This window comes from Galeopterus variegatus, unplaced genomic scaffold (assembly GCF_000696425.1).
Source record: "Galeopterus variegatus unplaced genomic scaffold, G_variegatus-3.0.2 Scaffold6181, whole genome shotgun sequence".
In the NCBI taxonomy this organism is placed as follows: Eukaryota; Metazoa; Chordata; class Mammalia; order Dermoptera; family Cynocephalidae; genus Galeopterus; species Galeopterus variegatus.
This window is the reverse complement of record NW_007732292.1, coordinates 107983-117588: the sequence shown is the minus strand read 5'-3', so window position 1 is coordinate 117588 and position 9606 is coordinate 107983. Positions and strand designations below refer to the sequence as shown.

General features: G+C 40.7%; 2 pseudogenes; one reads left to right on the top strand and one right to left on the bottom strand.

Moving 5' to 3' along the window:
- Nucleotides 1-3762: 3762 nt before the first annotated feature.
- Nucleotides 3763-4733, bottom strand: LOC103605924 (annotated as a pseudogene).
- A 480-nt stretch (nt 4734-5213) lies between these two features.
- Nucleotides 5214-7316, top strand: LOC103605926 (annotated as a pseudogene).
- Nucleotides 7317-9606: the final 2290 nt, after the last annotated feature.

Here is a 9606-nt window from a genome sequence, read left to right as displayed (position 1 = left end):
GGACCTGTTACATCATTCTTTTGGCCTATTTCTCCCTTTTTGAATGGGAATATGTACCCTATGCTTGTCCCACCATTGTATCTTAGAAGAAGATGACTTGTTTTGGCTTACATTTTTTTGTGGGTTTTTTTTTTTTTTTTTTTTTTTTTTTTTTTTTTGTCTTTTGGCACCTGGCTGGTATCGGGATCCAAACCCACAACCTTGGTATTGTAAGGCTGTGCTTTAACCAATTTAGCTACAAGTCAGCCTTAGATAACTTGTTTTGATTTCACAGATGGGACCTTGAGATTTTGGACTTTTGAGTTGAAATGAGTTAAGACTTTGGGGATGGAATGAATGTATTCACCTGTGAGAAGGACATGAATTTTGGGGGTCAGGGACAAAATGCTGTGGACTGAATTTTGTCCCCCAAAGTCCATGTATTAGAAACTTAATCCCCACTGTGATGGTTTTAACAGGGTGGGAAATTCTATTATGGTAATTGAAAGGTCGGGCCTTAAAGAGGTGATTAGATTGTGAGGACCATGTGCAGGTAAATGGATTAATCCATCGATGGTGTAATGGTGCTCATGGGCATGGTTCTGAGGGCTTTAAAAGGAGGACTGAGGAGTTTGCTCTCTCAGATCCACCATCTGCCATGTGAGACGCTGGCTTGCTGTGAAGAGTCGCTGCCGACAAGGCCCCCACCAGCTGTGTTCCCTGGACTTTGGACTTGCCAGACTCTAAAACTGTAAGCAATAAATATTGTATCTTTACAAATTACCCAGTTCCAGGTATTTTATTATAAGCAACAGAAACAGACTAATACACTATCTTAAATTCAGAGATGAGGCTTCATAAACATGTCCTTAACCATGTTCGTTTGTAGTAAAAAACATGAAGTCAGTCTTTTCCTGACAGAAAAAAAATCATCTAGTTTGGCCAGATATTTTGCACACTCACTTTATGAACAACGTCTGACCTGAATGAGGCAAACCTGCAACTCCTTGATTTTGAGGAAAAGGTATTTATTTATTTATTTTGAGAGGTAGCTGGCTGGTACGGGGATCTGAACCCTTGACCTTGGTGTTATAACAGCACACTCTAACAAATTGAGTTAATTTACAAGCCTGCCAGGAAAAGATATTTAAAGCCTGAAGATGGTATAAATAGATCCTTTGTACAACACCTACAAATGTTGACTCGAAAATGTGTGAAGAGATACAAAGTTTTACAAAAGTCTTTTAAAGCTTTTGAGAGCAAAATTTTGAAGAATACTGGTCTAAGGAATTTAACTTAAGGTCGAGGTTGGCTTAAACACATGATTTACAACAAGCACAGGCCTTCTTAAATTGGATTGTTCCCAGCCCAATCCTCAGGAACTTTTTTGTCCATTCCTAGGGAAAAGAGGCCTTCAGTAGGCTGGTAAGTAACACGGAAGCACGTTACCCAGACATCTGTGGGAAATGGCTCAAAGCAGCACAATTTTAATGTGGATTGACACAATGAGGGGTGCCCGTCTCAGGAGCCATGGGGCACCAGAAATACCTGAAATCACAAGATAGCCAGAGAGACCACAGAAATTCCAAATTGCTGTGTGACAAACCTTAGGAACTGCCTGCAGTAATTGGGAGGAGTTGGGAAGGGCTCCAGCTCCCTGCATTTCATCCAGTCTGTAGGATCAGCATATCTTTGCTGTTCTTATGAGCTCAGTGGGTGTGGTCTGGGGACGCACAAGTAACATTTTAGATAAAATGTCTAGAATTCATTAAATAGGAAATCTCTTTCCCCTCCAGCTTTCCTCTCTTCCCAATCAAATATATGAAGAAATGGAGGCCGAGAAAAGTTGAATTGTCATAATACCTGGTCAAGCTAAGAAAGGATCTTTCCACCATTTCTGTCTCTACTCAGCTCTCCTAATTTCAAGTCCATAACTTTAGCCACAGACTAGACACTAGACACTACTGCAAATAGACTGTCTCAGGAGGACATTACTTTATATTTTTCTCAAGTTGTTTTTTATGTTATTTGGCTAAGAAACAGAATTGGCTTGAATTTGGGCAGGAAGCTGAGTGTGAAGCTGTAACTGTTCCTGACTCACCAGGTGTGTCACTCTACTTGGGCAGCAGCTCACCCACCAACAGGACAAGCCCCACCTTAGCCCCCAAGTCAGCTCTTTGCTCCTCTGATACATAAGAGTATGCCCGTATTTCGTTTTTCTAGGTAGCAGAGTACCTTATGTTTGCTTAAAAAATTTAATTTCTGAGTGTGTTTTCCAGAATTCAGCTATTGCACATAGTTAGGTTAAGGTCATGCTCCTTTAGGGCCAGGACGGTGTTTACCTGTCTAGCAACTAATTGCACAGCTCCAGGGAAGTGAGAGGCAACTAAGATGAACTAAGCATTTCTCCCAGTTTACAGATAAGAGAACTGAAGCACGGAGAGGTAAAGTGACCTGCCCAAGACCACACCCGCCATCTAGCCAACAGAGCTGGGACCAGAAACCAAGCAGTGTGACTTTAGGGGTCCACTCCTAACCACTGTACTGTCTCAGAAAAAAGAAGGGAGAAGGGGAGAAGGAAAAAAAGTGGAGGAAGTGGATAACTGGACCCCAGTTTTCAGGAATTCAAAGTGATCTTTATCCGATGCACAAAGTCACTGCAAACAATATCTAAAGCTGTGGTCTGGGTGGACAGAAGAAATGTATTAAGGAGAAAGCAAACCTAGTCAAGACCTGCTCACGCAAGCCCAGTGGTCAACAGGCCCCTGGCAGTTGAGAGGAAGAGCCACGAAATGAAATGGTCTTTTCTGGGCCACTTAACCTCACAGGGCAGTGGGACAGTTGGGGGCCTCGGGGTTCTTACCAAGTGCCTGCTGTGCCAGGTGCCAGCTACATGCCTCACATTTAAATCCCTGTCTTATAATCAAAAGTAGAAAATTAAGTTTGGGCCTAAAGCAAGGGTCACAATCTGGCATGCATGGGCAGAATGTTTCTGGATTGGCAGAATTTGCCATCTGGGAAATTTCATATAAAAATTCACACTTCCTAAGGTCAGCCCGTGGCTCATTTGGGAGAGCGTGATGCTGACAACACCAAGTCAAGGGTTAAGATCCCCTTACCGGTCATCTTAAAAAAAAAAAAAAAAGAATTCTAACCCCCTTTCTGAGTTTCGATTTGTACAGTAAATATCTTTAGGTGGGGGATAAGGCAAAGCTTACCTACTCCCTATTTTCTTTTAAGTTTTTGAAATGAGTAAACCTGTGGTTTCTCAAATAGTCTTATAAGTTGGTTTTGAGGATTTTACTTTGAGTTTAAGATAGATATTATATCTGTTAATATTTTATCTGACTTATCCATCCTTTGCTATGTGTTTTGGTTTTTTTGTTTGTTTTTGCAGCAATGAGGCTGAGTTTAATGATGGGGAGCTGGGCGAGACCCTCCCCAGACCTCTGCCCATCCCCTTGGTCCATGGCCGAGAGAAGCCAGAAGCAGCCCACAGGGAGCTGTGGTTCCTCCCCAAGGCAGGTAGCCACGGTCTCTCGGACTTTGTGCAAAATACTCAATGCTAATTTTGCATCAAGGGCCAGTTCTGAAAAGAGAGGGTGCAATCCTTTGTACAGCCAGCCCAGCGGGGAAGGGAAGGTGGATTAGGAGGCCCCTGACCAAGAGGAGAAAAGGGGAAGCAAGGGAAAGAAAAAGACCTCCCAGCTTGGGGGACATAGGCACAGGGCAAGTTTCTGTGAAATCCTCTGGGGTTGAGGGCAGACATCCAGACAGCGGAGATTATAGATCTTCATCTCCAATGCCCTGGAAGGTGAAATTTCCATGGATATCACTGGCACTGGGATCTGTGCTGGGGCTTCCAATTCCCTCGCAAGCTCAAAGCACTCAGTTTAGTTGAGAGTTTGACCACGGACTCCCGGCTGATATCAAGTGACTCAAGCAGCAGTGGGGACTTCACTGCTTGCTGGCTGTCTGAGCATCTCAGGGTGCCCCCCACCCAACATCACAACATATTCCTCCTACTGCCACCAGATTTCTTCACCATCAGTTCATCTACCATGGACTGCAAGAAGATGCTCATCATGATAGCTTGGGGGCTGATGATGGTGACCCACTGTTGCCGGTCCTTGCCCATGAGGTATTCAAAAGCCAGTTCCAGGCACACCTCACCCCAGCCCTGCCCAGGCTGCTTTGACTTCCTTTGGGCAATGGCATAGAGGAAGTGACCCACCAGCATCTGGGTGACCCAGAGGGAGCCTTCACGGAGTTGTTGGCCAGGCAGGGAGTCCTGAAGGCTGAGCTCACTGTTGCCTGCGCTCACCACCACCAAACAGTCCTTCTCTGGAAAGTCTGCCATACAAGCATCAAAACGCAGGTCGCCATCCTGCCACAGCGTTTGGGCCAGCTGCAGGAACTCCTTTTTGGAGACCACTTCTTGCAGAGATTTGAGCTGCCGGTGCTGCTCCTTGATGACCAAGATCCATCCACAATCAGTATCTGACATCACCTGAACATAAAGCAGGTTCAGACCAACCGGTTCTCTATGACATGGTTGTCATAGGGAGAATCCCAATAACTCTTCCTTAGTACAGTCTTACACTCTTGACTCTGAAGGCTGATAACAGACACATAAAGCAGCTCAAACTCTTGCAACTTCGCCACAAGAGAAAAGGCTTCATCCTCTTTTTCTCAAACTCGGAAGAGACTAAAGAATCCGATTAAGTCATCTGGAAGAACAGTCTCCAGGACATCCTTGGTGTGATCTGAAGTTTGCACATTGACTAGAACTTTCTGCCCATTGCTGAGCTGCACTTCTAAGGAGACCTCCTCTGTGGGGACCTGTTGTGTCTTCTGTTGTGCCCCATGCAGGAAACTTGTTGAAGGTCTCACTGCTCCTATGACTTAACCATCCTTAAGGACTCTAAAAAGTAGTCATTGCCTATTTATGATTAAATATTGACAGACTTGAGAAGTGTAAGATTACTCACTTGGAATGGGTAAGTATTATGGAAAAGTAATTCCAAATCTTAAATACTTTTTAGGATTTCAGAACCTAAGGGAAGAATGTTTAGAGTTGATAACAGAATCAAATGTATCTAGTTCAGTATTTTACCAAAAGTGCTCCTTAGAACAGAAGAACATAAGTCTCCTCTATAAAAGTGATCATGTGATCAATTGTTTGAAAATCCTGAATCCAGTATCCCACTCAAAGATTCACAGGGCACATTAACATGTTAAAGGTTGTAAAAAGTCCTGCAGTAAAAATAGATAGGCCTATTCAGTCGTGCAGCTGCACTTTCAGAGAGCACTGAAACTTTGTTTTCTGTTCATCTATTAATAGACGGAACACCTCTTCTAAAGAACACACTTTAGGAAATGTGAACATGTCTAACCTCTTGCCTCAACTAGAAACATAACTTAAAATGTGGAAGAAGAACATGATCACCTTTATAAAACATCTTCAGATCTGAAGATCCTACCAATGCCCTTCACAACCTCTGTCTAATCACCCACAGGGAAAAATTCTTTGTCTTATCAACCTCTATCTCGCAATGACTCAGTCCTTGCATCTCATCTTTTCCTTCTTATTCTTTCCCTTATGGATATGGGGAACTCATCAGGGTTCTCCTTATGAAAACCCTCGACAAAGGCTTTTATTTTTTTTTAAGAAACATAATGATGTTCCCCCCTAGATTAATATCCTTCAGCTGTTCCCCACTGCCTTGAAGAGAGTCCAAAATTCTAAAGAATAATGAGCAAGGCCCCTGCTTCCTTGCCCACCTTCGCTTCTTTTGTTGTCCAGTCTACTCCCTTCGTACCCTCTCTCCATCACGAGCTACTTGGGAATCCCCAAACACTCTGTTTTTATTTTGTACATACCTTCTAAAATGCCCTTCCCTGTCCACCAGGAAAACTTACACCCACCTTCAAGTCTCAGATCAAACTCAACTCCTCTGTGAGATTCCCCAGTCAGTGGCCTCACAAGCTCATCTGCCCTTCTTCCAGACTCCTATAGCACTTGGACCTATCTTCCTTAGCACATCCCAGTGACTATAGCCATTTATTTCAATATCTGAGTCCCATCCATAGGACAAAACCTTACCACAGTGGCTGGTATACAGGAAGCAGGTAATAAACATTTGCTTGAGGAATTAATTAATGAACAAGCAGACACCAGACTTTGATGTCAGCTTTTCCTTTTTCAGTAAGGGAACCACCAGGTCTTTCCTTATGTATCCTGTTTTCTGCCCTCTAATCTTTTCCTGTTTTTCCTAGGAACCTCTCTGGTTTATCCACATTCCTATTGGGAGGAACCCAAAACTAGACCCTGTGCAATACTCAATGGCATCTGGGGCCTCAAGGTTCTTTCCTCTGGCTGAATCTAAAATAAATTTGATTTCAAAACTCTTCTCAAATTTTGGTATTTTTTTCCACAAATGTTTTCTTTTAAAAATAAAAGCAGGAAATTAAAGTTAGAACTTTAGACCAGGAAAGCCGCTGTGGCCAGAGAAGAAACCACCGTGGTTGCTGTCGTCTCTGCCTTGCAGGCCCTGCGGTCGAAGACTTTCAAGCAGCGCCACACCTTCAAACAAGGGGAGCAGCTTATCGGAGAACTTATCTGAGAGCAGCATTCTACCAAAATTCCGGTGAGAAGAGAACGACACAAGAGTAAGAAGCAGCTTCCCCTCCTGGATAAAACCAATTTCCCTGTACCTGATCAGGTCAACATGAGTAAACCCATCAAGATAATTAGAAGGCACTCACAGCTCAGTGCTAATCAAGCCTTCCTTCTATTGGTGATCGGACACAGCATGGTGAGCATTTCCAGGACGGTTTATGAAATGCATGAAACTGAGAAGTATGAAGCCAGATTCCTGAACAGGACAGTATATGCCTCTCAGGAGACATTTGGAATGCAATTGGCCGTGTTAAGACTAGAAGAAAAAAAATGCATCTATTCTAGAATTTTTTAAACCCTTACCAAAAGAAAAAAAGGGATGTTACCAACTGAGATTGATCAGTTCATCTAATCACAGATCTTCAAAACAGTGTTCTCACCTAGGAGTTTTAGGAATTTGTTTTTGTATTTCAAGCAGAAAAACTGAGTTCCAAATGAGTACATTCAGCATTAGAAAACAGTGCTATTTAACCTAGATTATCTTGTTTTCAAATTTTAGAAGTTAAAAAATAAAATACTTTGCATTCTAAGTTGCCAGTGAAATAGACCTTCTGGTTATTTTATTGCTCTTTTTTTCCGCAATAGGAACTTGCAATTTGAGCAGTTAACTCAAAGGCATTCGGAGAGAAATGGAGACTGCTCTTTAGGTTCATAGAACCTGCCATCTTTTTTAAAAAGGGTTTCTACTCAACTAGAGAAGTCTTCTAAGAGGATTATTAAGCATAACTTGTCAAGCATAAGCCCCCCCACCCAAACACATTTGCCGTAATAGTTGGCACAAAACAGCGTAAAAGGGTTATACAAGAACACAACTCTGACTGTGAACTGCTTTTCAAGGTTCCTGCTTCCTAAAGGAAATATACCAAAAGTCAAGGCTCTAGCAGTGTCAGAAAGTTCTTATTTGGTTTGTTCTGTAGACAGTTACACAGAAAAACACCACTTCTCAAGAGGAACCTTGAATAATTTATACTTTTGGTCTAGTTTCTTAAAAGGCCCCAGAGAAAAAGAATGGCATTTCTTCTGTTTTGGATTTTCTGTGATTTAAGAGCTCAAACTAGTGCCTGCATGCTTTGATAAATTAGTAAACAGTTATGTCAGTTTCATTCTTTAGGACAGTGGTAGAAACTATAGAATACTAAAACTAAAATCATTGAAATTCAGATGTACTCCTTTCTACTTTTTAGCTTAAAGCTATAGATGTTTTATGTTTACAGATGTTTTTAAAGCCATGTTTTATGCTAAATGTGTGACTATGTTACTAAAAAGTTTTCACATTTTTAAGAGCATTTCAGTTATCACTGTTAGGTCCAAAAATCAACAAAATTCCCCCACTCCAAATGCATATCAGTTGTGATGAAAACATAACAAAAGAAAACATATGCTCTTTACGAATAATTAATGTCAACAGTTAAACATCTTCCGAGTCCAAACTAGAATAAACTACAATTGCTTCCTACTACTTACATGGGATTCATTTACTAGTTGCTATTTTCTTGGGAGTAGCACAGAAAGATCACAGTTATATCATGTTAGACTGTACATGTAGCAGGTCACAGTTTACCCTTGTGTGTTTAGAGGTGTATGGAATACCTATATTTGTTAGTAAAAGTTATTTACTGTAATAGAGGAGCAAAAAGCAATATTACTACAAATGGGCTGATCATTAAAAGAATTCCCATCACCTACTCTCCCACTACATGTATCAGTCCATGTCTACCTTTTTGATATGTACATTGTTTTTTTTCTAAAGTGTATTTGATTATTTTTTACATTCTAAGATGTTGCAGAGCTGTTGAGGGGGAAGGGAAGAGGGGAACGGGGAAGGGAATAGGATGGAAGGAAGAGGAAGGGGGCTGTGGTCAAGGCCTGTGGCACCCCCCTCATTCTGACAGGGGAGCCCAAAGGGCTGCTGGCAGCTCAATTGTGGCTGGTCTGGATGAGGATTTCGGGGGGACGTGGCTGAGGCCCTCCCTTTGATATGTACATTTTTACATTACGTAAATTATTAATTAGCCTGTCTTGTTTAGATTACATATATCATGTTACATGCTGTGTGATTAATAAGATTCTTAAGAAATACTGATTTTAAAAAAATATATCACTTTGAGAGGTGACCCACATTGGTGGGTGGTCACTTTATTTACAGGATCTTTAAAACAAGTACATTTTCAATGAACTAAAGTGAATAAAGGCACAACTAAAAACTGCCAAAAAAAAAAAAAAGAGAGAGAGAGAGATAAAGTTAGAACTTTGGTGAATGTATAAAATCACAGTATTAGTGATAACTTCTGATTTCTTCCAGAAAATTAATTCTCCCCCAAAGAATTCTCAAAGACGTAAACCACTCTGACTGAGCTATACAAGAGTACTCCAAAGACTTCATGGAAAAATAGAATTAAAAGATAATATGAATCTTTCCACAAACTTTTTGAAGTATCCTCGTATATTACTTTATAAATCTCTTTATTAGAGGAATATGTCTCAGGCACTGGGAGGATACATTCTTTTGAATATTAAAGGATTTTAGTTTCCTTAAAAGAAAATATGTTTAGTACCTTTGGAGTTAGGGATGTAACTCATATTTGAATATAAAAGATTAATAACGACAATATTCATATACTTTCTTTAAAGACTAAATAGTGAAAATAATGATTAGTAATAATGTAAGTCTACTATTTTGAATTGTTACGGAAAATGAGTATGAAAAGAAAATAGCTTCTTCAGCCATATGTGGAACAGTAAAATTCAGAATCACAAACATGATAATGTATCCGAACATAACACTGTTGAATTTGTCAAAATAATTATATTTCTTATATTGTGCCCAGTGGCCAGGAGAATCCCAGAATGGGACATTAATAAGCCCTTTCAATTATCAGCACTCCCTGGAAAAAGTCCATCTTTTTTTTTTTTTTTTTTTTTTTTTTTTTTTTTTTTTTTTTTCG